The sequence below is a fragment of the Fundulus heteroclitus genome, unplaced genomic scaffold (genome assembly GCF_011125445.2).
Source record: "Fundulus heteroclitus isolate FHET01 unplaced genomic scaffold, MU-UCD_Fhet_4.1 scaffold_48, whole genome shotgun sequence".
Classification (NCBI taxonomy): domain Eukaryota; kingdom Metazoa; phylum Chordata; class Actinopteri; order Cyprinodontiformes; family Fundulidae; genus Fundulus; species Fundulus heteroclitus.
This window is the reverse complement of record NW_023396901.1, coordinates 478,299-503,035: the sequence shown is the minus strand read 5'-3', so window position 1 is coordinate 503,035 and position 24,737 is coordinate 478,299. Positions and strand designations below refer to the sequence as shown.

The following is a 24,737-nucleotide window of genomic DNA, read 5'->3' as shown; positions in this document are numbered from 1 at the left end:
AGGGCCTTATAAGTATAGTCTTGTGGGATGATAGGTTGAGGACTTGATGCAGAGGAGTACTTTCTATGTTAAAGAAAAGTAAAATGTTAATGGCAGTATTATCTCAGTGGTTTAGTGGAGGAAAAGAAAGCTAAACATATAATCTACAAGCCAGTTTTGAAGTCTAAAAGTACGTTCAGTTAGTCACAGAAAAAGCTCAGCTGATACCTGTGTGTAGGAGAGAGACAGGGTTGACCACTGAAAGTATCAACATACTAAAAGAGTGGCAGCAGTAGCTCAGCTGATGCGTCCTGCAGGACGCTGTCACAGCAAAACAGAAGTACAACACAAGTACTCAGTGTTTCAGTCGCCTTTTTACTGAACACCTTTTACCCTTGCTTGAGTAATTCTTTGGACAACTACTTTTTACTTTTACTTAAGTCAATTATATTGAAGATGTGCTACTCTTGAGAACAATTTCCGGCAACTCTATAAAATGCAAAAGCATTATACCACAAATACAAGAAGACGCAAACACAAGAAGACACCAATACAAAAAGACATGTAAAAAGATGTAATGAAGCTACTCAAACAAATTGAATCAGCTCTCTCACCCTGGAACAAAGGCCAATGAAACAACGATACGTTTTCAGAACAGAAAACAGTGAAAAGGCCTATCTGTTGTGCACTGGTAGTGAATCCCAAAGGCTTGGAGCTGCCACAGAAAGTTTAAATGGAAAACATCGGAATTAAGCCTTTCAGCAGGCAGAGAAACTGGTCAGAGTTGATGAAAAGATGGAGCTAAATACAGGGCAATCCTGGACGAAAACCTTTTAAGTGGCTGCAAAATACTTGAGACTTTGGCAGAGGTTCACTTTTCTAAAGACAGTTGCTCTGAACATTCAGTCAAAGCTCCGGTGGATGGGTTTATACCAAAGCTTGTTTGTGAATGAGAATGGCTCAGTTCAAGTCCGGACTGAAATTCAAGGCTTGTCCACAGGCACTCTTTTTTTCAATCTGACCAAGCTTGAGGTTTTTACGAACTGGCAAAAAAATGTATACAGATGTTCTAAGCTAATAGAGACAAATCCCAAAGAGTTTGAGCTATAATTGGTGTAAGATTTGCGTCGTCGTTGGGGAACAAATGTATCTGTAAAACGTTTTAACAATTATGTCTTCCAATTTACAATTATGCACTACTTTGTATACTGTATATATATATATATATATATATATATATATATATATATATATATATATATATATATATATATATATATATATAATCCCAAATACATTGATATTTGTAATTTTAACATGACAAAATGGAAAAAGAACAAGACACTTTTACATCTTAGGCTCTTTGCTTATTAGCTTTACATCAGTTCAACTCACAATAGTTACATTTCGTTGGATCTACCTTGTAAATAGTTGTAAAAAGTTATTTTGAAGGCAGACCAAATACTACCAGGGGTTCTTGTACCACAGTTTGAGGAAGTGGCAACATTTTCTGATGCAACTTTCCCTTCCCGTCCTGTGAAGCTGACTTGTCTCAGGGTCTTGCACGTCTTTCCGCCACCAGCTGAAGAGGTAAATCTTACCATCCATTCCGGATGCAGGATCTGAGTGAGAGATGACAAAAACAGGTATTCAGTAAACTTGTAAATGCCTGTTTTTGTCATAGAAGGTTTTTGATCGCTGCCTTTACATCTACTTAAGAGTCATTAGCTCTCTAAATTAAACCTCACAGAGGAGGATCTGTACTTTACTGTCCCTCTTAACACCTGGGTTGTTACACAAAGATTTCTACCATTCGGGCCACCCACGTATTTTTGTGCATTAGGATAAATCAGGTTTATTGTAAAATATTTTACTACAGAAGCATTTGTGTAGTGTCTTCTTTGACTCCAGAGGGAGCATTTTGAAAAGACAGAACAAATTACAAGTGGAGACCTGCATCGCAGTGGAGTTTGATAGATGGTTCCATTTATCAGAGAGGGAGGATGTACAAATTGCTGCTCAGTTGCATTATGGAAAATGTATGATGCAGCATTTTTAGAGCTTGCCTCATACTTATAGAAAAAAAATCATATTGCAGTCACAACCCAGCTTTTCCCCATTACCAAGCTGACCTGATCTTGACTTCATCACAAGGTTTTCAATTTGTCTAGTTGCTAAGTTCAATTGTGTACAAGTGTATTATAAAAGTTGTAAAACTGTAATTACATGGTTTTATATCATTTTAACTACAAATTGCCCCTTTTAGCAAAGCTGGTGTCCACTTGCAAGTCCAGCACTGTGAAAAAGTATGTGCACCCTTAAAGAATTCTTCAGTTCTTGCTTTTTTGTTACAGCTAAATGTTTTCCATCATCCAACGAATGTTTGTCAGGAAAAGTTAATGTAAGGAAATACAAAAAGAGGTTTTCAAAAGAGAATTTCATTTGTTAAAGGTAAAGGGCTATACCAATATTGCAATATGTAATAACTAATTGCCCCTAAATCTAACAATTGGTTATGCCAACCTTGGCTGCAACAAAGACACTTGTGATAACTGGCAATCAGTCTTTTACATCACAGCCTACACTTTGTTGCAGAATTGCTTAAATTCAGCCACATTGGGGTGGCTTCAATTATAATGGCTTGTTTTAGGTTTCACCACAGCATTTCAACCAAATTCAAGTCTGGACTTTGACTAGGCCATCCAAAATATTCAGTTTTTTAAATGTATTTTTTTTATTTAGCCTTTCAGAGGGGATTTCTCAATTATTCAGGGCTGCCAATAATTCACTTCAGTTCAGTCACTAAACTGAACTTTCAAAAAACAATTGGTTAATCACTGTTCATGATCAGAACTGTAGGGGAAATTACTTTTTCATATTGGTCCTGTTTGGTTTAGATATATTTTAAAGAATTCCTCTTCATATTTACTCAAGTTATCTTTGAAATTTCGTTTGACAACCTGAAAATTGAAGTGTGCCAAAAAAGAAAAAAACACAAGACCTCTAGAGGGGCACTCTGTGTTTATGCTTGTGCCATTCTGTATCGTAAGTTACAGTTTTAAAGAAGCTATTGCAGTGGTCCTACATAAATCAAATCCTTTTAACCTTAAACTTAACAGTGGAAAATAACATTTGACGGGAGCGCCTAACTGCACAATACACATGACCAGAACTCTTACCTCCCCCTAATGAAATATCTTTAATTTTTAACATAAACAATCAGCCCTCGCCAGCACTTCACTTATCTGTGCAACACGCACTGCCTCCCCAACATGCGCAGGTTTATTCCGATCGATGTAGAGATGAGGGCTCCTTAATTAATTCATCAGAGCGCCCCATCTAGAGGTCCAGGTGTCACCCCATCTATTGGCATATGCTGGATTTAAGGTGTATCAGAGTCAGCACTCCTCCCTCAAGGCACTCCCAAATTACAGCCCTTAATGCAAAATCAACACCACTTTGAGAGGCCGTCAAAGCCTCTAAACCCCACAGAGACAAAGGGCGGCGTGTTTGTTTCTGTCTATCCGTCTGTCCATCTTTCTCAGTCTGAAGGACACAGGAGGATAAAGCTCTTGAGATAAGTGTTAGGGGTCTGGGAAAAACAGGAAAGGAAAGTGCTTCCTCTCCTTGCTAAGCCCTCTTTTTTTTCTCTCCCTGTTCTTGTATCTTCTTGCTCCCCCTTTTTTCGCCCCCGTTTTAAATTAGAGCACTGGAAGGGAGACTGCAGCAAAGGCAAGCCATGGCGCAGGAGCATAATGGCTAATCATCATAGTCGAGAACAATGAAGTCAACGGGCTGTCCTGGGATCAGACTTTGCGCCAGCTCAAACAGGCTTTAAAGTCAGCTGCTTCTGTTCCGACTATGAGAACAGGCAGTCTAAATAAGCGAAAACATTTTTTTCACATTTTGTCAGCAAACATTGTTGTATTGCTCCCCAGGCGCCGCACAGTGGCAGTCCACTGCTCCCCAAGGGGATGGGTTAAGATGCAGAAATGAATTTCTCCATTGTGCGATCAATAAAGTTATATTATTATTATTATTATTATTATTATTATTATTATTATTATTATTATTATTATTATTATTATTATTATTTGATTGGAGTTTTATTTGATAGACACAAAATACATGGTTTTGCAAATTAGCTCAGGTTCTGTCAGATTGTATGGAGAGCATCTCTAATTAGTAAATTTGAAGGATCACCATAGAGTCTTAAATGTTAGGTCTGGACTTTAGCTACATCACATAAATAGCTTTTGGTATACACCATTCCATTGCATCTCTTGCTGTATTTTTGGAGTCATTCTTCTGGTATGAGGCAGATATCTGCCAAGCTGCTACCATGTTTCCTTCTGGGATTGCCCTCCACATATATTTCCATCAACTCAGTTTATTTTCTCCGTCCCTGCTGAAGAATATGATTCCCACAGCATGACGCTGCTACCACCATGTAACAGTGTGGGGTTGGTGTGTTCAGCAGGATGTGCAGTGTAAATTCTTCACTGCACACAGTGTTTTGCATGTAGGCCAAACAATTCAGTTTTGGTTTCATCTGACCAGAGCACATTCTTCCACATATTTATTTTCTCTCCAGCATGGCTTGTGGTGAGCAGCAATTATTTTCTCTCAACAATAGCTTTCTTACCTTGATCATATAGGTGATATTTGTACAGTGCACGACCAATAGTTGTTGCACAAGATTATCTCACCTGAGCTATGGATATCAGCAGCTCCTCCAGAGTTAGAGGGGGGCTCTCTCGGTTGCTTCTACCTGTTAGTTTAAGAGGATGTGTCATCTCTTGATGGGTTTTTAGTTGGACCATACACTCAGTTTTTAGAAATTTACAGCAGCTGTATGCATACTGACATTAAATTGCATACTGACAGACTCTGTTCACTTGGTAACATCTGAAGGCAATTGACTGCAAAGGATTTTATTTAGGCGATATCAAAATAAAGGAAGCTTAACAGAAAATTTGAGCCCAAACATTTCAGATTTTCTGTCGTCGTTTTCCTTTCCTTTTTAAATGATGGGCTGCTTTGAGTTAGTTTATGAAATACATTTCTACAAAAGTACATAATACATTGAAGGTTTTGGTAGTACTATGACAAAATGTACAACCCATTTCAGCTTCCTCCCGGCACTGTAAAATAATTTAGCTGTGTGGCTGAAGAGGTAAGTGACCTTTTCCTATTTTGTTTCTTATGTGTGATGCAGACCTCAAACTGTTTTGAGACTTTGGCAAATGAAAACTGCTGATAACTTAGCTTTTTGACTTTTCGCTATTTGGTCATTTATCTTATTGGGACATTAAATCTTGTGATTATAGAGCTGTAAAGATGGTAACTCATGTGAGCTTGAAACTAGGCTCTCACAAAAGCTAGCATATTTCAACAAACTTAGGGCTGAGCTTGATGAATACGACCTATTAAACTGTGGTTTTTCATGACTATTTAACCCAAAACAATATTTGTCTGATCCTTGCAGCTAGTCAGAAATTGAATGAATTCTGCATTGAGCCGGAAACCCTAATGGGAACAGTGCAGGGCATGGGAAAATAACTTGCTTGTTGTGCCATCTTGCATACTTTGTTCATTTAATTATATCTTGTTCTTAAAATAGGTGCAAGACTCAAAGGCTCACCCTTGCTGTAGGCGAGCGTTTGGACACAGACTGTTAAATGTTAGAGCTGTCCTTTGGTTGCTATGTGTGTTAAAACGTCTTCTTGTGCTCTGTATTTATTGTTGATTTCTATGTGTGAATGTGTGTGTGTGTGCGTATGACGGCAATGCTGTTGATGGTGCTAATGGATTCGCTGAGAAAAAACACTGCTGGCCATGTTGTCAGCAGGGGTGTGAAGGCAACTGTAGCACTATGTGTGTGTGAGTGTGTGAGTCAGTGTTGTAGGCTATAAATGGTGGAGATTCTGGGGAATAACAATGTGAACAAATTTGTCAGTTTAGATCAGCAGGAGTGAGAAGAGAAGACAACTTGGGACTCATGGAAAATGGAAAGAGGACAAAGAAATTGATAGGGAACAAACAAAGGAGAAGGCAGCTTTGACTTCCAGGGCGGTAGAGCTGGGAGGAGGGGGATTCAATTGAAATAAAAATGAATTTAGAGTGAAATGGAAGCAGTAAGAGAAACAGGTGAACAATGCAAAGAGAGAAAGGAGACAAAACGTGGAAGACTAATGGCGAGAGTAATGGGTACAGAGTTGCGCAGAGCTGGTAATGTTGTTTTCCTACACCCTAATGGAGCTGGAAGGAAGCAGGAGGAATACTAAAAGTTAAGTTTTAACAATGCTGTAAATGGATACTGACTAAAAGTAGTGGTATTATATACAGATTTTATTCATCATCATCATCATCATCATCATCATCATCATCAACTATTCATCATCATAAATAATTCACGTTTGTCTGCAAGGAGAGGATGAAGTCTAGGTCAGCGCAACAGAAGCAATGATTAAATAAGATTTGGTGGTAGTATAATGAATCCAGTTCATAAAATTTACAAAATCCTTTCCTGTTTGCATTTAGGTAGAATGGTTGTGTTACAGAATGTTGTCAGGCTGTCTAGATTGTTTCTTGTCCCCAAAATTCTGATACACTTCACTAATGATCCTCAGTTCCATACTTCTTCACAGCATACACTAGCATGCAGCATATTATGAGTACATTTTTGTTGGTGGGATTGAATATAGCGCATTGAGAAGTACTTTTGAAAAATATCCAACCAGGTCTAATTATTTTTTTTTTTATCTAAAAAATTTACTTGTTGCAAAAAGTAAGGACACATGTGTTTGTGCAACTATTTATTTGCACTAAATTGTATACTGTTGGTTTATTCCCCTCATAAATAGTGGCACAATTGTAAATATTTGCATAAAGGGGTTGTGTCCATGGACGGCAGACGTTAATCGTAGTGGGAGGCTTTGTAAGCTTTGGTCTGTCTGTGGTTTACATTCTCTTTTGCTGTTGCGTCGTTTGATGAGCAATCTTGTGAAAGTTGTGTGATGAGATGCAGAGTATCACACGACAGTTCACAGACAAGTGCTCTTCATGTGTTCAGGTTCCAACCATCCACATTATTGTGGCACATTTGTGTTAATAAACCCAAAAGGCCACACTGAATAACTTTGGTACAAATACATGTACAACCCAACACCCCTGTTTCATGACCCCAATAAGTCAAGAAGAAATAAATAAATGAACGGTTCCAAGAATGCAAATACAAAGCAAACTGAAATATGTACAATGTGACAAAACTTATGCACACCTAAACGCACACAATGGCTACACCGAATATATAAGGGCTATGCAAATGAATAATATATGAAAAAAAATTGTTAAAGGAAACCGTCTAGACCAAAAAGAAGAAAAACTTGCAGACAACAGATGTATCTTCTTTTCATACTCAATGTCAGATAATTCTTCTCTTCCCTCTTCCTTCTTAGTCTCAATTCATCATTAATCACATTTATAGCATTAATACATCTGCCCTTACAACTCTCAGTTAAAGAGGCTGTCAACCCCTACATCCCCCCATTCTGTAGTTTCCCTTGTTCTATTCCCATTTTTTTTCTGTAAAACTTATATTTATGCAGCTTTACAAGACAGTCTGAATAAATATACCCAGCTATTTAAGCTGCAACTTGTTTTAGCCCCATCTTTTACAGTTCACTTCACATGTATATCTATTTGCTACTTAAAGTGTTTTGAAGAAAGCATTAATGACCCTTAAGCTCTTCATATTTTGCTATGTTACAACCACAAACTTTAATGGCTTTTGTTAGTATTTCATGTTTTGGAAGAGCACCAAGCCGGGCAACATTGTGACTTGAAAGGAAAAGGACACATGATTTTCAGCTGACCCTATGGTTTTATTCCTGACCTGATGAATAATGTTCCCTTACAAACTTCTGAGGCCAGCATTTATACTGAAGTTACACAAATTCTATCACTTTTTAATAATTAGGGTTCACAAGGTTATCAGTTGCTCCGAACTTGATGTAGAGGTATCAAAGTAAAAGGGCTTAATACAAATAAATGCTATGCTTATTATCTATTTCATTTGTCTTTCTACTCCACAGTTATGAACTACTTAACTACTTTGTGTTGTTCTATATGCTGTCCTGAAATTTGTTGTTACAACTTCACAAAAATGTAAAGAAACTCAGGGGTATAACTGCTTTTCCAATGCAATGTATAACCGTTTTGCGGCTATACTGTGCATTGGCAACACCCCCACCAACTAGCCCAGCCCCTTATGAAACTGTGGCAACATCATGTTGTGGGAAGGTCTAAGCTGATAAACAGATGGATGGAGCTACTAGATATATGACAATGTTGGTAGAAAGTCCGTTAGAGGGTGCAAAAGACTTGATACCCAGCTGGAGGTTTGTCTCCCACCAGGACAACATCTCTAAGCATACAGCCAGAGCTACCATGGGATGCTTTAGGACAAAACATCATTAAAATGTGTCATAGTGTGATGATGTGATCTGGGAACTTCATATTCAAGCCAGTACTCAGAGTACGTTTAAAGGTGTATTGAGGTGAATGGACTAGATGGCAGGCAGGTGATGACAGGAGATGGTGGATGACAGGCAGAGACAGGTTAAGATGTTGTGTTGCAGTCAGAACTAGACTTGACCAGGTGTAGCAGACTGAAATAGACTTGAGCAGAAGCTGCAGATGAGTTCCCAGTGATCCAGAGTGAAGCCTTAAGAATCAAGGAGAGACCTTTTCTAGGCAGTGCACACAAGCACTAGTTACACAAACTAGAGAGGGCAGGGCATGAACAGGTCCAAGGAATAATCAGGCTGAGCGATGAGAAGACACTAGGGAAAAAAACACATGCAGGCAGTCCATTTTGCAAAAAAAGAATTAGCTAAACTTTCAGCCTCTAGATGTGCAAAATTAGTAAGGACAAATCCCAAAACATTTGCAGTTATATTTGCAGGGAAAGGCGGTAGAATACAAATGAATGGCACAACATTCAAAATTATATTTGTAAAAAAATAATAAAATAAATTTTTTTTTTTAATTTCAGTTCACAGATATGCACTCATTTGTATGTTCTATCACATAAAATCCCAACAAACTAAATGATGATTATGATTAAAATGAGGAAATTTGTGAAAAGGAAGGCACTGTAAGTTTAAGAAGAAGAGAATAGTTCAATTGATGTTGAAAGCAGCAAACTAAGCAGTTGTAAAGGTTGATAAAGTGGTAAAGCTTACCAAATCAGTAATACCGGAGATGTGACTATGTTCTGACACAAGTCTAACTTATAGTAGTGCAACAGTAAGTTGTAGTATTTTTTCATCAAAAATATTTATCAAACATCTTTAAAGGAGAAATAAGCAATATATCACCACTAGGTGGGTATTTAGCATTCTCTAGTCCAAACCAAGATGTGTAACAAGCCATGCCTCTGTCTACCGCCGCTCAAGCTGCAACCCGGTACCCCCTTCACTTCCCCTTCTCGAGTCGCCACGTGTGCGCATATTTGCAACGGATAAATACACAGCTAAACAGCATCACCTTTCAGAGGAATGTCTAGTGAAGAAATAAGTAACTCATAGCTTTATAATGCTATTAGTAAGACAACGTTTAGATCCGCTGGGCGTGCTCTCCGCCATTTTGTGCCTACTGTTCTGGTGCTGGCAATTTACAGGCAGGGAGGGGCTAAGCCCTGAGTGGCAGCTGTTCACATGCACGTAAATGCACATGCATGCACAACATGTACACGCACATGCGGGACGCGCGGCTATGTAAACAAGAGACTGGAGAACAACACAGAGAGATGGTGTGTGATGTCATACCATAGTCCATCTGAAAAGATACCTTTTGTTCTTCATAAAACAATTTTTTAGTTATTTCTATGTAAAATTATAAAATGTTGCTTATTGCTCCTTTAAAGGTAGAGTCAGCAATTTTTTTTATGAAATGCAAGTAAGAAACGTAAGTCTCTTTTTGAATAACTGCGCATGTGGAAAACCATTTTACCTGCTCTTCCTCTCCTCAAATGGATCGAGTGAAAAAAACAACAACTCCCTAATCCACTCTGGTCTTATTTCTTTCCACTGAGGCCTTCCTCTTCTTGTCATAAACTTGTACCTGGTTTGCTTCTTGTGACTTTCAGTCATTTGCGAAGTATACGGTTAGAGCAGCGGCGCTACAATGAACGACTAACATCAGAGCTAACCGCTAAGCTAACCCGATATATAAACACTAGAAGTGCACATGCGCAGCCAGCAAGCGGATACTAACAAGGAACGAGCACATTGGTGTTACCGGAGTGCGTCACAATGTATGGCATGTGAAACAACCAATACATAAGGCGATAACCCCGGAACTCGAGGGACAGAGGATAGCATGGGGAGGATGACATATGAAGGCCTCCAATTAGTTATTTCTCCTCAGACCGAATCATAGGATTGATCAGAGTTTTTATAGGCCTGCAGCTCTCACAGAAATTTTTTTAATACTCCCTTTTCTGAATATGTTATGCATTTACTACTGTCAAGATGGAATGACCATTTCACCCAGTATAACAAAATGTATTTCTGAACAGGATTACCAACTATAGTTTTAATCTGTGAAAAGAACATAGGTTTATTTATGAGAGTCCTTTATATATTTGGTATGTCTCTGTGATCGATTGGGTTGCTTGGCTGAAACTACTGGATGCATAATTTACCGTGATATTGTTAACCCCAATATAGATGCACGAGTGCCGGATTTACTTGGCTATGGCTGACTTGGGATGAGATGGTGTGCTACATTACAGCTGCAGCCAATATGAAGAAGAGGAGGGGATGCGCCCTCCTTTTTATTTATTCTGCTTTAATGTATTGCTGAACAAGATGGCTGAGCCCATTTTGTTTGCATGAGAAAGGAGATTTCTGTCAGCCTGCCAGTGAGTTGGTTGCAAAGTGCCATCTTTAGATTGTAGTTCTCAAAAGAAATTGCAGCTGAGATTTAGCATTTTCTACATCTGGGAGGGGGGGGGTAGTATTTAAAACAGCAGTGTGTCTACTCAGGCAAGTTTCCTTCTGGTGGTGGTGCACCCTCGACACGCTCTCTGTGGTTTAGCGTTAAGAACATGAATCAACCAGTTGCCGCCACTGCAGAAGCTTTCCCCTGTGTATGGCAATGAATCAAGAGGTGGAACTAACACACAGAACTGCGCTAGTGCCGCTGGATTTTCCAGTGGTTTCTGGTGCTGCGATTACACAACAGCGCACACAAAGCGGAAACACTTCTTAAGTGTAATTTTACCATTTTACACAGCAGCAATGTGCATCTTGTGCTATACTGTGCCATGTTGCTTCTGTTCAGAGCAATGTTGCGCTGGCCTTTTCAAACATGTCCTTAGATTTGCTCCGCTGTAATAAATGCAGGGCATGGCTATAACTCTATAATTCATAGACATACGCACTCTTCCCTTTTCAAATGTATCCATAATTGATTCTCATAGTCCCAATGTAGAGAGATGATTGGGTGGGTAAGGGGGGGGATGGGGAGGGGTGTTAGCTGTCTTTGTGGCTCACTTTTGGATGTTTTGGTGTGTGAGAGTGGTTTCCAGAATCTGGGTGTGTACACATATATGAAAAAGAGACTTGAAAGAGGCTAGAGACTGACTCCTAATGTGAGAAAAGAGCATGGCGCAGTGCAGAGTAAAGTGCAGTCTCTCTCTCTCTCGCGCTCTCTCTCGCTCTCTCTCGCTCTCTCTCGCTCTCTCTCGCTCTCTCTCGCTCTCTCTCGCTCTCTCTCGCTCTCTCTCTGTCCCTCTCTCTTTTTTCAAATGCCTCCCTCATGGGCTTCTGAGGGAAACAAAGGAGCTTTACACACCTCTCTCTCTTGCTCACTTTTTCCCTCCTCCTTTCTCTCATTCTTGCTTACTCCCTCCTCTCTTCATTTCACTCGCCACATTTCCTTATGTTTTTATCTTTTAAATTATTTTGCCTCCATTTTTCTTGTATCTACTCTTGCTGTTTTACTCCAGAGCAAATTTCTGTCCTCCATCATTGGTTTTGGAACCAATAAACAGAACTAAATAGAGTTGCTGGTCTATGCATTTGATCTCTTGATTACTGCTAGTACTTTAGTGGAATGCAATGAACAAACATGCATTTTACTGATTACTAAAGGCCAGAGTCAGCAGTGACTCAGGCTTTTGTGCAACTCGTAACTCATTGGAGTTTGGTCATACGATGTGTATTGCTAGTGAGTAGAGGAAGTTTAAATATGATGACTTTAAAAGACATACGGTCACTAAATTGTTTACATTTGCACAATCTGAAACTTTGGAAAACTGAAAACTGGAAGAAAAAGAAACACATAGCCAGTTTAAGAGGTATACATGCCTATTTGTTGTCAGTTTGCAATGGTGAAAATCACTGTGAACATTTATATTATTCCAACACAAATTTTTTTAAAACAAAAACACTAGATCAACACATAAAGTTAGTTTTAACTTTAGCCTCCACTTTATTGCATTATACACAGATTTGAATATCCTAGTGAATATATATCCTAATGAATATATATATATATATATTTTTTTTTGTTTTGTTTTTTTGAGATTTTTCACGGCTCTAGTGGCTCGCTTTTTATTACAGTAGGCTGACAGGAAGGGGGTGGAAGAGGGAAGGAGAGGCATACGGCAAAGGACCGCGGGTCGGACTCGAACCCGGGTCGACCCGTCGAGGGACTAAGGCCTCGTACATGGATGGCGCTACCCGTTGCACACCCCAGTGAATAGTTGTTTTACTGCCTTTCCTATCAAAAGGATCAAGTAAGCAGGTTGTAGCTCAGACCTACACTACCAGTAAAGTGTTTGGACTCACTTATGTCATTTTCCTTAATTTTATGACTTTCTACATTGCACATCTATAGCAAAGACATGAAAACTATGACTCAAAACTATATATATATATATATATATATATATATATATATATATATATAAAATTGTGAAATAACTTATTAATTTTGTATACTTTAACTTTTTCTGCAGTGATGTTGAAGACATCACTAAGCCCGAAACAACACAAACTCTGAATGTGTGATCACAGGAGCAATAACATCGATGTTAGAAAGTTATGTGCATCCTTGACTTATTTCTGCAATGCATTCAAGTGTTTTTTTTTAAAAGTAACTATTTTAATTTCATAGTGGTATAACAATTTGACTGTTGTCCATATAAAAAAAGGTAGGTAAAGGTAAAGGTAGAAGAGAAGGTGGCCTAGAATAGAGGCTTGGGAATTTTTGCATGAAAGAGGTGCATGTGACTCAGAGGCTCCTACAAGAAAACGTCTCCCTATTAGATAAGCCCTAAAGCAATCTAGAGCAACCCTCTTAATACTGATCCAGATCTCTTGATGGGAAGGGAGGATCTGGTCGTTTACTGTATTGAAGGCAGCTGTTGGATATAACAGAAGCGGAACAACAAAGGAACTGTGTCTGTGGCTAAAAGAACATAATTGAAAGCCCTCAATGGTGCTGACTTAATACTGTGGCAGGGTTTTTCTTTTATCCAACAAAGAACTTAACTGATAGTAAACAATTTTCTCCATAATCTTAAAGAGGAAATGGAGTTTAGGAATTAGCTTAAAATTAGAGAGCAGAGAAGAGTCCAAGCCAATCTTTTTAATTAGTGATGTTACCACTGCATGCTTAAAACTCACGAGGTCATCAATTAGGATGAATAATTAAGCTATCAGCTGTTATAATCAAATTATCAGTAATCTGAAAGGATGCAGGTTATGTGATTTTCTGTGCTGAACCACATCTGCAGCCACCCTTTTTTTCCTGTTGTAGGTCCAATACTGATGAGTACCAGTGTCTCTTAATAGCCCAAAAGGTTAAAAAAGGAACAGTATTTATTAGGGGCTGAAGAGGTGGGATTGTTTATTACAGTTGCTTGGTGAGATCATGCTTTTGTATCTACAGGATGTCAACAGCGAAATCTTACCTTACTAAGAGTGCTGCCTGTTCTTTGAAGGCCTTAATGGGGTAGTAGCCTCAAAATCAGATTAGCGTGGTCAGTCTTGATGACCACGTCATGTTGGTGCATTTGAACCTCAAGTCAATAGCCTTCAAGTTCCACCCAGGGTGCTACTGTAACCATGAATAATAAATCACCATGATATCTTAAAGGTAGTTTTGAGTATGTTCAAACGCGTCCACAGCCTGTCTTTATCAAACCCGAAAGCCTTGCAAAAGTCACCCACATCTTGGCAAATTTTGAGTGTGTTCATCCAGTTTTATCCTTGTGTTACAATCTACGGTAAAGTCCACATTTTGCAAGTACAGATTACAATTTAACAAAATAACCAACACATATTGATTAGGGCATATATCCATAGCTCCTAAAAACTTCTTGTTCTTGGCCAAAGATTTCATTTTGCCCTTTATCATAGTTAGCAACTAACATTTTTCTGTGGGGGTACGCTCTGTCTGAAACGAGGTATAAACTTACAGAATGCAAAATTAACTTGACTTTCCCCCCCCCTTTTCCATTGAACACTGTAATACATTATTTATTCTAAGGTTTATACTAACTTATGCCCACATTGGCAATAGCATAGTATTTTCAGTTAGTCATTTTTGTATAAAAATACAGGACATGATTTTCTGTTACCTTACTTTGCGGTGAAATGAAAAGTTATTTTCCCCAGATATTGTTGCTGACCATAACAAGGAGGAAGTTGGTGCTTAGAAAAAGCCGTCAGCATGTGGAGGGTGTGAGTCATGTGTCAGTGTTAGGGGAGGTAATTCCAGCGGTAATGCTGAGGTGAGTTTGGACCTTCGTCAGCGTATGCTTGTGAGAGAAAGATTGGGCTCAAGGCCCACAGAGTTAACGACTCCATCTGCTCGACTCACACATCATTAAAACCACAGCTGGAGAGACACCTCTGCATGCTTGTGTATCTCTTCCTGCCTTATTTCTGATGCAAAGTAGTTGGGCTTCAGAGGTGTGAAAGACAAACATATCTGCTCAAAACAAACACTTAACAATAAAGACAAAAAAGATGAATAATATTCTTTTGAGATCTAATCAAAACATGCAGCTCTTGTGTGCATCTCTTGGTTTTAATTGTTAATATCTCTTCTGTCTGATGCTGGAACAGCTTGATACGTATTTTCAGCCCATGTTTGGCTCTTTACTTCTCGCCTGCTGTCTCCATCTCTATTTTCTCATTTTCACTTGCAATATCGGTCTTGTCTCCTCCTCTTTGTTTGTCGGTTTATGTCACTGTTTACTTTTTTCTGCATCCCTTTTTTATAACTCCCCCCCTCCCTTACCACTTCTCTGGCCTAATTTCCTGGTCTCCCTCTCTCTGCACAGCCATAGCAGGATTTTCATATTGCCCTAACAGCTTACAGCACTGCTGCAGCATTGATTTGTGCACCCATTTGTTTTAACGCCTATTCAGACTGGAAGCTTATAAAAAATGATGCGCTATTGTTTTGGCCAGTTTTTTGTGACTATGTATAGTTAAGGAAAATTACCAACAAGTTTCCATGAAAGTTGGATTAGAAATGGGTCTCATAATGTTGGCTCCGTTTCAAATTTCTGTTTCACACAATTTTGAGACAATTTTTTTTATTTTATTTACGTAAATGAGAAAGGTTTAGTCATAGCAATGAATGATAAGACTTTATGAATTCCATTCTGTTTCATTTACAGTTTTAACTTCAGCTTAAATTTACTTTTTCTATGTTTACCGTTCCTAAAACAAATGTGATTGTTTCCCTGAAATGTAAAATTTACATAAATAAAAACAGACAAACTAATACATTCAATTGATTTCCTGGTGCTCAAATATCACAGTTTTATCACACATTTTACGTTTTTGAACTGATAAAATAATAAGATTCAATTATAGATAAAGGGAAAATAAGCAGGCCATTTGGAACATCTATATTTAGCAGTAATCTGTAGTTTTAGACTTAGGGTTAGACCATTAGATTGAAAGTATGGTGAACATTGCAATTAAAAAAAGCAAGCTACATAATGCAACGTAAGTGTTTGGGCATTTGCCTTCCACAATATAACTGAAAGCAGTCGCTCAGACAACAGGGTTCACTTTTTACAGTGTAAAATGCAGAATTTAAATACTAGGCAGGTATAAAAAAATGGGTTTCTTGATGGATTTTGAAGATAAAATCTTATGGTTTACATAAACGGTCTAAATGTCAGGTTGCATGTTGTGAGAGAAGCCTTGCCACTGGGCCCTTTCTGCATATTTTTTCCATTCACATAGGATTCTCTCCAGGTACTCCTGCTTTCCTCTGCAGTCTGAAAACATGCACATTAGATTAATTAGTCTTTCTAAGTGGCCTTTGGGTCTGTGTGTGCATGTATGTTTGGGTGCACTTCGATGGACTGTCGCCCATTACAGGGTAGGGAATGGTCAACCCTAGGTCAGCCTATGTTTCTTGTTGATCTTATGTCTGTTTTTTAGTAACCGTTAGGTACATTACTTACACAGTGATACCCCTTTTTAATTCAGCTCTTTAAATTGTTATATTAATTCAATAACTAGTACTTTAATTTAAAACTACTCTTTACTACTACTACAGGACTGACAACCTGTGCACCTCGCCTACAGACTACTTCAGCCCCCTCTCTGCCACCTTCCCATGGAAGTATTAAGCGGCTCTAGAAAATGGATGGATGTTACCTTTGTAATATGTTTGATTATCTTTAAATGGGCCATTTACACCTTCTCTACTACTAATGTGTGCAGTTTAAAACACTGAATGTGTGATCACAGAGCAATAACATCTAATAAAGGCTTTTTAAACCTGCAATATTCAGACCTTGTTTTAAGCTGGTGAACTGTTCAACATCAATCTCAGAAACGCAAATGAAAATTGAATCAACATTGTTTTTTTTTTTCTTTCTTTTAGCCATTATTTATTCATTACATTGTTAAGATTACAGAAACCACACAATTATGGATAAGAAGACTCTTTCCACTGGCGCTGAAATGTCAAAGAGGTAGGCTTTCCTTTGTGTCGTTTATATGCGGCCACTTGTTTTAATCTGACTCTACCCATTCCTGCAATATTTTTTTTCTTCACATCCACAACAACCCTTTTCCAGACGCCATCCAATCCTCCATTATTTCTTCCAGCAGTCATCTCCCCGGTAAATTGCATGCTCATAGAAACCGACGCACATATACACACTCACACTCAGCCCTTGGCAAACAGAAGCCCTGTGGTTTTGTGCTGACTTTGCCACTTACACAAGATCTCTATTGTTGAATAATCCCCTGCAGACACTGTGTCGTGAACTCACACGCATACAAAGTGTATATCCGTCTACTGACACATGCCCATGAGCTCTTTCTGTGTTTTGATACGTAAATATTCACATGCGTGTGACAAACTGCAGTGCTCAAAACTCCGGTGAAAAAGCAGAGCAGTTAAACAGTCTCTCAGTGCATCAATCTTTCTATCTATCCCCTCTACCCCCCGCATCCCTCGTTTGTCATCAGTGTGGGTTAATTACTCCACAGAGCTGTGTAGTTGCATCCATTGAGCTCAAACTGTTTGCTGTGGAGGATTTAATTTTCGAACTGAGAAATCGAATTGTGACACTGTTTTTTTAGACATTTTTTCCACGCAGCACAATTGTGATAACATTTGGCTTCCCATTAGTGCCCATCAGATTTAGATGCTAAATATGTAACAGCCTTTAGTTAGGCTACTTGAGCACAAAGACACGAAATGTCAAAACTAGCAAGTCTCCTACTGTCTAAAGGTAACACTTTTCTTGTCTCAGCACTATTTAAACTCCTGTAAGGCATTTTTCTTTTCTCCCCACACATGAACTTCAGACAATTCCCAGATATTCAGGTCTGCAGTGGCCCATTAACACATATGCTAGACAGCAGGAGCCTGTCAGTGGGGGAATAGCTTCTCATTACTTGAATTATTCTGGATTGGCACCTAGATGGAGCACACAAGAAGGTGAGGTATGATGCAGACAGTATACTGCTAAAATTGCACTCAAGAAAGGTGGGTGAGGTTTCTAAAATATCCTAGTATGATCGTTGTCTTTTCAGCAATATCCACACTATACCAGCTGTAATACAGTCTTGGGCAAAAGGTTACATATGTGATGTCCAATAATAATAATAATAATAATAATAACAATAATAATAATAATGTTTGGTACATATCTTAGAATTTGTTTAGGATTTTCTCTAATCTCAACATATTCAAAGTTGTACATACTGTACAGGCGCAAATAATCACCTAGACCCAACAACCATTTCCATTCATGCGTCTTGGCAATGTTCACCTCGACCACATGCACTAATAAGCTTGTGGCTAAAATTCGGCCTGGATATTTGACCGCTCTTCTTGGCAGAGTTGGTGGAGTTTATTTAAAGTGGTTGCTTTCCTGGCAAAACACCTGCTTATAAACTTACTCCACAAATGTTCCCTAGAGTGTTGGATCTGTTGCTGTTTTGAAGCATGTTTGGGATCATTGTCATGTTGGAACACCAAACTGTGTCCCAGTTTCAGTCATCTAGCTGTTGATTTGAGGTGACAATAAAGAATTTTGAAATGCTGCCTCTTCTTTATTACTCCACAGTTTTGTGCAATGCACAAATACTGTATGTCTAGAAGCAAAACAACCTGACTGGATGATGGTGCCACTGCAATGCTTGACAATTGGCAAAGTATTTTTTGGCTTAAAAGTTTCATCATAACCTCAACAAACCATAACTGTGGTTTTGTTATAACTATGGCCTAACCATAATGCTTTTTTCTAGAAGGCATTTGACCTGTGTATGTGCTGCAAACTTCATTCAAGCTTCAAAATATTCGTTCATGGCTGGATCATTCCCAGTCCATGGAGACTTAAAATTCCAGTTAATCTCAGGCTGGAGCTTGTTTAATTTTGGTGGTGTTCATGAGCATCCTAATCAGTTGATTTGCTTATGAAGGTGACAGTTGTTACCAGATGGTTGAAACTTTGATAGAACTAAGTGTTTCAACAGGAAGTAGACTGTACACACACAAATATGCTTTTGAATGGATAAAGCTGGCTAACAGCCTTCTAGAAACCCTAAAAGATTTAAATCTAACCCTGGTTAGAAGCATGGTCTGTTCCAGGAAGGTCAATCAGCGTAAAAAACTCTACTAACTCTTCCATGAAGGGAGAAAAAATAGCCATCTAGAAAGAAGGTGAAAACCCATAATTTGATAGTTTCTGAAACTGTGTGGTTGAGATTAAACCCTCTTGAAAACATTAAGCCGTACATTCATGGGGTGTAAGTATGGATTTACACCTGGGTGTATAATTCTGATAAAGAGAGATTACAGGGCACCATTAAACACTCTAAAGTAATACACAATTCTGGTTCATGGTGGCTGTATAAAAACACTCATTGAAACTGTATAATGGAGCTGTACATAATGAAAATAGTGTAAACACCAGAACACCAAAGATTGAAGAAAAAATTAAAGCCAATTCAAATGAGCACAGCCATACTTATACATTTTCTAAAGGTTTAATGTGTTCTATAAGCACTTTAAATTAAGTAAGTAAGGAAGTAAGCAATGAGTTATTGGCTTGATTTATGACTCAGTTATGAAAATGAAGGATTCAGTTGTGGTTACATGTATTGCATTATTTAAGAACGATTAAAATTGGCCACTTATTGAAATTGTTACAAAGGATAATTTCCCATAGCTTGTCTTATATCTATCTCTACCTGCTTTATAGAGCATTTGGTCTCTGAGATGGTCCTGAGTCATCCCTAGGTAACTTTTACAAGCAGAGGCAATGTAAACCCTAATAAGAGGGTTTGAATCCATTTGCACGTAAGTACCTACTTGTCTGTCTCAACTTTGCTTCCCTGGAGGTCTCTCGCTCACCCGCTGCCTCTGTACCTGTTGCTGAAGCCACTGCAGGGTCCTGAACGTGTTCCAAATGAAATTGCCAAAGCAGTAGCAGCAGCAGCGTAAAATATCTATCAAAGCTCACCAGTGTTGCACGAGCAAAAGGGATCTCCTTATTAAATCACATTAGCTCCATCGATTTGAGTGCTGGCTCGCTTGCCATTTTGTCTCTTTCATCTAATGAGCTTTTTAACTCCTGGCTGACCACAGTATTACTCTGTGTATCACCATGGACACACCTTAATGCTGCTGTTTCTGGGCATGGCATAGAGCAGAGAGGTTTCTTCACCTGCCATGTTAATTTTTTCCCCCAACATTTATTTATTCCCTTTTATTGCAGTTGATTTACTGTAGTGATGGGAAAAGTGTCTCCTAGGGTTCTAGGTTTTACTAATGGTGAGGCGCATATGTGAAGTAGATAGCATAGATGATGTTCAGTAGAGTGCATATCTCAGTTAAAAAAGGTTTGAGGATTAAGGATATACACTTTTCTGCTGAGCAGTTCTCGCAGAGTGGGTTTGCTGATCTATGCTTGACTCTTACCTTCTAACATTTACTGAGCAATATTTGTGTCATTCTTTTCTGCACGTATAGATTTGTGTATGTGCATTTACAGCTAGCGAATATAGCCCCGGTGGGAGATCGCAGCCCGTCAGGTGGGACAGCCGGAGTAAAAGATCAGCAAATGACAGATGTAGAAGCTGTGTTTTATTGTCAAGCACATCACTGAGCAATTCCCGATGATGTGGAAATCAATGGAAGGGTAATCGATAGGTGTGCTTTATTGACAAACCAAGCAGCACAGCAGTCCCCAGCTGACCCGCGAAACCAATGCGCATGGGACAGGACGAGGCTGCGCTCGCATGGAGTAAACTCAAAACACAGCAACTGAGACAAAAAGCATCTCAGAACTGGGTAATAATAAGAACAAATATTTTGTTTAAGTTTTTTGAGTGCTCTATTCTCCAGGTACTGGTTGACTTTTAGGGGGAAAGCTTTAAATGGGTTAATACATCACTGTAAAATGTTTTAACAAGACATCAGATGAGCCATTCATCTTTTTTAGGGTGGTTCATCAATGAATGCAAACGTTTTGCTGAGCAACAAACTGATCCTTACTGAGTGCTGAACGTATCCTAAAAGTATTTAAATCTTTTACAGCTGTTTAATGGTTCATATTTCCATTTTAATGAAAATGGTTCATTATATGTATCTATAAAAACTAGAGCTCCAATGGTACACATAAGCCATGGCTTCATGTGTATATTGCTTTAGGGGTGACCCTCATAAAAACAGGGACAGAACAATAAGCCACACTTGTTTCTGAAGAGGTTCAGAAAAGTTGGATTTTTGAACTGTAAATCTTATTCTTTTTCTTATTAAGAGATATAAAATTTTCAAAAAACAGTATCGCAAAAGTGAAAAACGGAAAAAGTATCTCTTTTCCAAAAAATAAATAAATTAAGTTTGTTTACCATATACTATATACCATGTGCTGTCCATTATTACAGTATTAGCAGATGTTTGAAATATTTTTGAAAACCAGTTAAAAAAAGAGCTGGCACATCATCAGTTTTGCACTATTGAGCACTATAAATACCGTATATGCATTTGTTGTGGCACTTAACAGGAAGCAGTGAAAGTTCATGCACGGCATGAATTTTGGATGAAACTGGTAATCAGCTGTCATTCATGTATTCTTTGTCTGACTGTACCTACGCAAAGTATAAATGTGTAAAGGGATGTTTCTGTACAAATAAGTGTACACTTTATCCCCAAGAAAAACCAAGGCAAAGAAATATTTTAATCCATGGATCCAAAAAGACAACTGAGGCAACCCCAAAAATTAAACACCAGTTAACATTTCTGCATGGCCAGCTTATGCCTAAATAGCTCTGCTTAGCTTCTCACCTGTAATGATCCGGCCTTTCATTTTCTTCTTACTCTACTACTCTACTTTTGCTCTACTTTTTCAAGCCTGATCCTCATTTCTGGGCCCAACCTGATGTCCCAGGCATTTTCCTCCCCCTCTTAACCTTTTCATCATCAAACTTGCCCAGCTTTTGTGACCCGTTTTCCTTACCCTCTCCACCCCCTATACAGTCCCCCTGCAGTATTTCTTCCCTTGCCCTCTACTTACCTTCCATCAACCGTACCGCCATCTGCTTCTCCCTCTTGGGGGCTTGAGGACAGAGGAGAGGGAACAATTTGGGAATGATTGAACAGGGAAAGGAAAGCGAGAAATAACAAAGGAAGAGGAAGTCTTGGTGTTTGACAATCACAACGGAGGAGGGAAATATATTTATCAGCACATCTTTGTTGAATAAGCTCTCATCATACAACATGCCAGGGAAGTGAGCCAGAAAAATTGTGTTGAAGGTTTATGCTTCTTTTCTCACAAAATGCTCTGCTCTGAATGATAGACATGTTCAGATAATCCTTCATTATGTTGGTTATTAATGCACATGCAGAGGAATGTGACAAGTGTTTGGCAGAATGGGGTCAAATGGCTTTCAACGATGTGCTTTGTCTAGTTCAAGTTCAAAGCCTCAGTTCACTTTGAATTTTGAGTTCTGTTTACCCTTATTGACAAGTGTTTTGAATTTTATCTTGATGAGTTAGTGCTTGAACTGATAACGCTCAGCCCCGCTGGGCTCAACAAAGCCTCACTCAACATCCAGTGATGATAGGGGTAAAATATCTCCAACCTCATAAGAGTGTTCTGTGGTGAAACCACAAGATGTCGCCCTGGTCACTCCATTTTCAACATGTCACTTTCCCTTATCCTGACCACAGCCCAATGTAATTTATTTAATAATAATAATAACAATAATAATGAGCAGAATTCAAAAATTCGTAAGAAATCTATAGTTATCAAAACAAAATTACTAAAATATTCTCAAATAACCATGTCTATATCTGTATATATTTTCTGTATATTTTATATGGATTTTTCAACAAAGACATTGTATAGCATAATTTCTACATTGTCCAAAATGACCTGCATTTTAAAACAATAATATAAAAAATGCATAGTTTGTCATAAAATACCCAAAGTATCCTCAAATGACAGCATCTATAAAAATAACAATATAAGTTTTAATTCATGTTCCTGGATTCAACATTTTTTAAACCACAAATTGCTAGCCACTAATCTCCAAAGCATTTAGCCAAATTCAAACATTTTTAGGTTCAGTCATAGTTTGGGTTTTATTTTGGCTCTGTTTTTGCACTTTGCTTAGTTACTCGGTTCACCTGCCGGCAATCTGCTGGTTCACTTCTCTGTCTCCACCCAATCAGTTTGTTTGTCACTCCCCGGTCAGCAGTAACCAGCCAGTCAGATCTGTTCACTTGTCAGTCACTACCATTCCTTTGATTAGTTCCACCTGTTTTCTTGCAATAAGTAATCAGCTCCGATCACCTGTTCATTCCAGTGTTTATACCCGTCTCAGTCTACTCCACAGTGCCAGATCATACGAGCCTTTCGGTGAGTCATATCCAGCATTCTTGTTTTCTGATAGCCCTGTTGATACCGACCCGATTTGCTGCCAGATATCTGAGCCAGCCTGACCCCTGTATACCTGTTTTTCCTGCATGTTTCTGACTGCTGACTTGTATAGCGAACCTGACCTGCTATCTGTCTTAAACATAGTTTAATCCTTTCTCCTCTCTACTGGGGTGTCATATCTAAAGCTTGCGAACGCACAAAATGGGGCCGGAAATGTGCATACGGCACTTTCCACCCAAAGTTGGGATCTATAACAAAAGAACTTGATGGGAAAATATGCGGTTCTCGCGGCATCTCTGACCCAGGTGTACGCTCATTTTGGAGACAGAGGAAATTGGCAACACAGATGGTAAAGTAGGGAGTTGCAGTCAAACTACATCATGATTCCTTTCAGATGTTAAATTTCACTCCATTTAAGACTTTAACCATAGATCGACTTCATCATACACATTTAAAACTACAGTGTTATTTATTCTAGTGCTGATGACACGTAACTATACAAAAGGACCTTTCAAATAAATAAAAAAATGCCAAAATGTTATCGGTGTTTCCCACCATCACATTCCTCTCCTTCATAATCACCAGTTTGACATGTGCCATATATTACAACATTATTGTTGCAAGGTGTCACTTTAATTGCTGTAAACGGTCAAATGTACCTGTGAGTAATGCTTGGCGGTGGATGCATTGGCACTGTTGGAAGACCTTGGAGGTGGGAGAATTAGGAGGAAACATGGTTTCAGGAATCAAACATTTCCTTGCCAATGATGATGACTGGCTAATACACTGCTTTAGACTCAGTGCATTGCATTTTGCTATAACCTATAGGGGAAAGTAGGTACAGGCTCTAGGTGCTAAAAGGCAGCTCTTCAACCCCAGAACGCAGAGCATAGAGCTCAAACCCATGCAGCACTCAGCTCCCATCGGCTGCCTAAAATGCTTTTTGCAGTATTCACTTTTATTTTATTTTTTTTATTTTTATTTTTGAGAGGGTGAGGGGCATCTTTATCATTGTGGAGGAAACCTCTCTTTCCTCCTGGTCTTGCTGCCTTCTCTGAATGTCGATCTTAGTGCACAGCCTCAGATAAATTTCAACACCGAGCAGGAGCATGGGTTTCATCTAACGTTGAAAAGCGCAATCATGTTTAATTCTTAACGAGTTCTTTTAATGTGGGCAACATCTGTGCTTTTACCTCTGGTTTTCTCATTTAATAAATGCCTCTCTGTGAAGAATTTCCAGAGTTTCTTTGGTTTTCCTCCGTGGTTGCCACATTACCATGATGAAGAAAATCAGCTAACCCAT

The 24,737-nt window shown here is 38.7% G+C and overlaps 1 protein-coding gene and 1 long non-coding RNA gene across 3 annotated transcripts in view; one reads left to right on the top strand and one right to left on the bottom strand.

Moving 5' to 3' along the window:
• grin2aa (glutamate receptor, ionotropic, N-methyl D-aspartate 2A, a) overlaps positions 1 to 24,737 on the top strand; it is a 302,450-nt gene that overhangs the window by 67,336 nt on the left and 210,377 nt on the right. The window lies entirely within an intron of this gene.
• LOC110369397 lies at positions 1,486 to 23,004 on the bottom strand. Its single transcript, XR_002429011.2, has 3 exons — positions 22,978 to 23,004; positions 22,067 to 22,108; positions 1,486 to 1,601 (listed from the first exon to the last, which is right to left on the bottom strand). It is a non-coding gene; the product is annotated as an uncharacterized LOC110369397 (long non-coding RNA).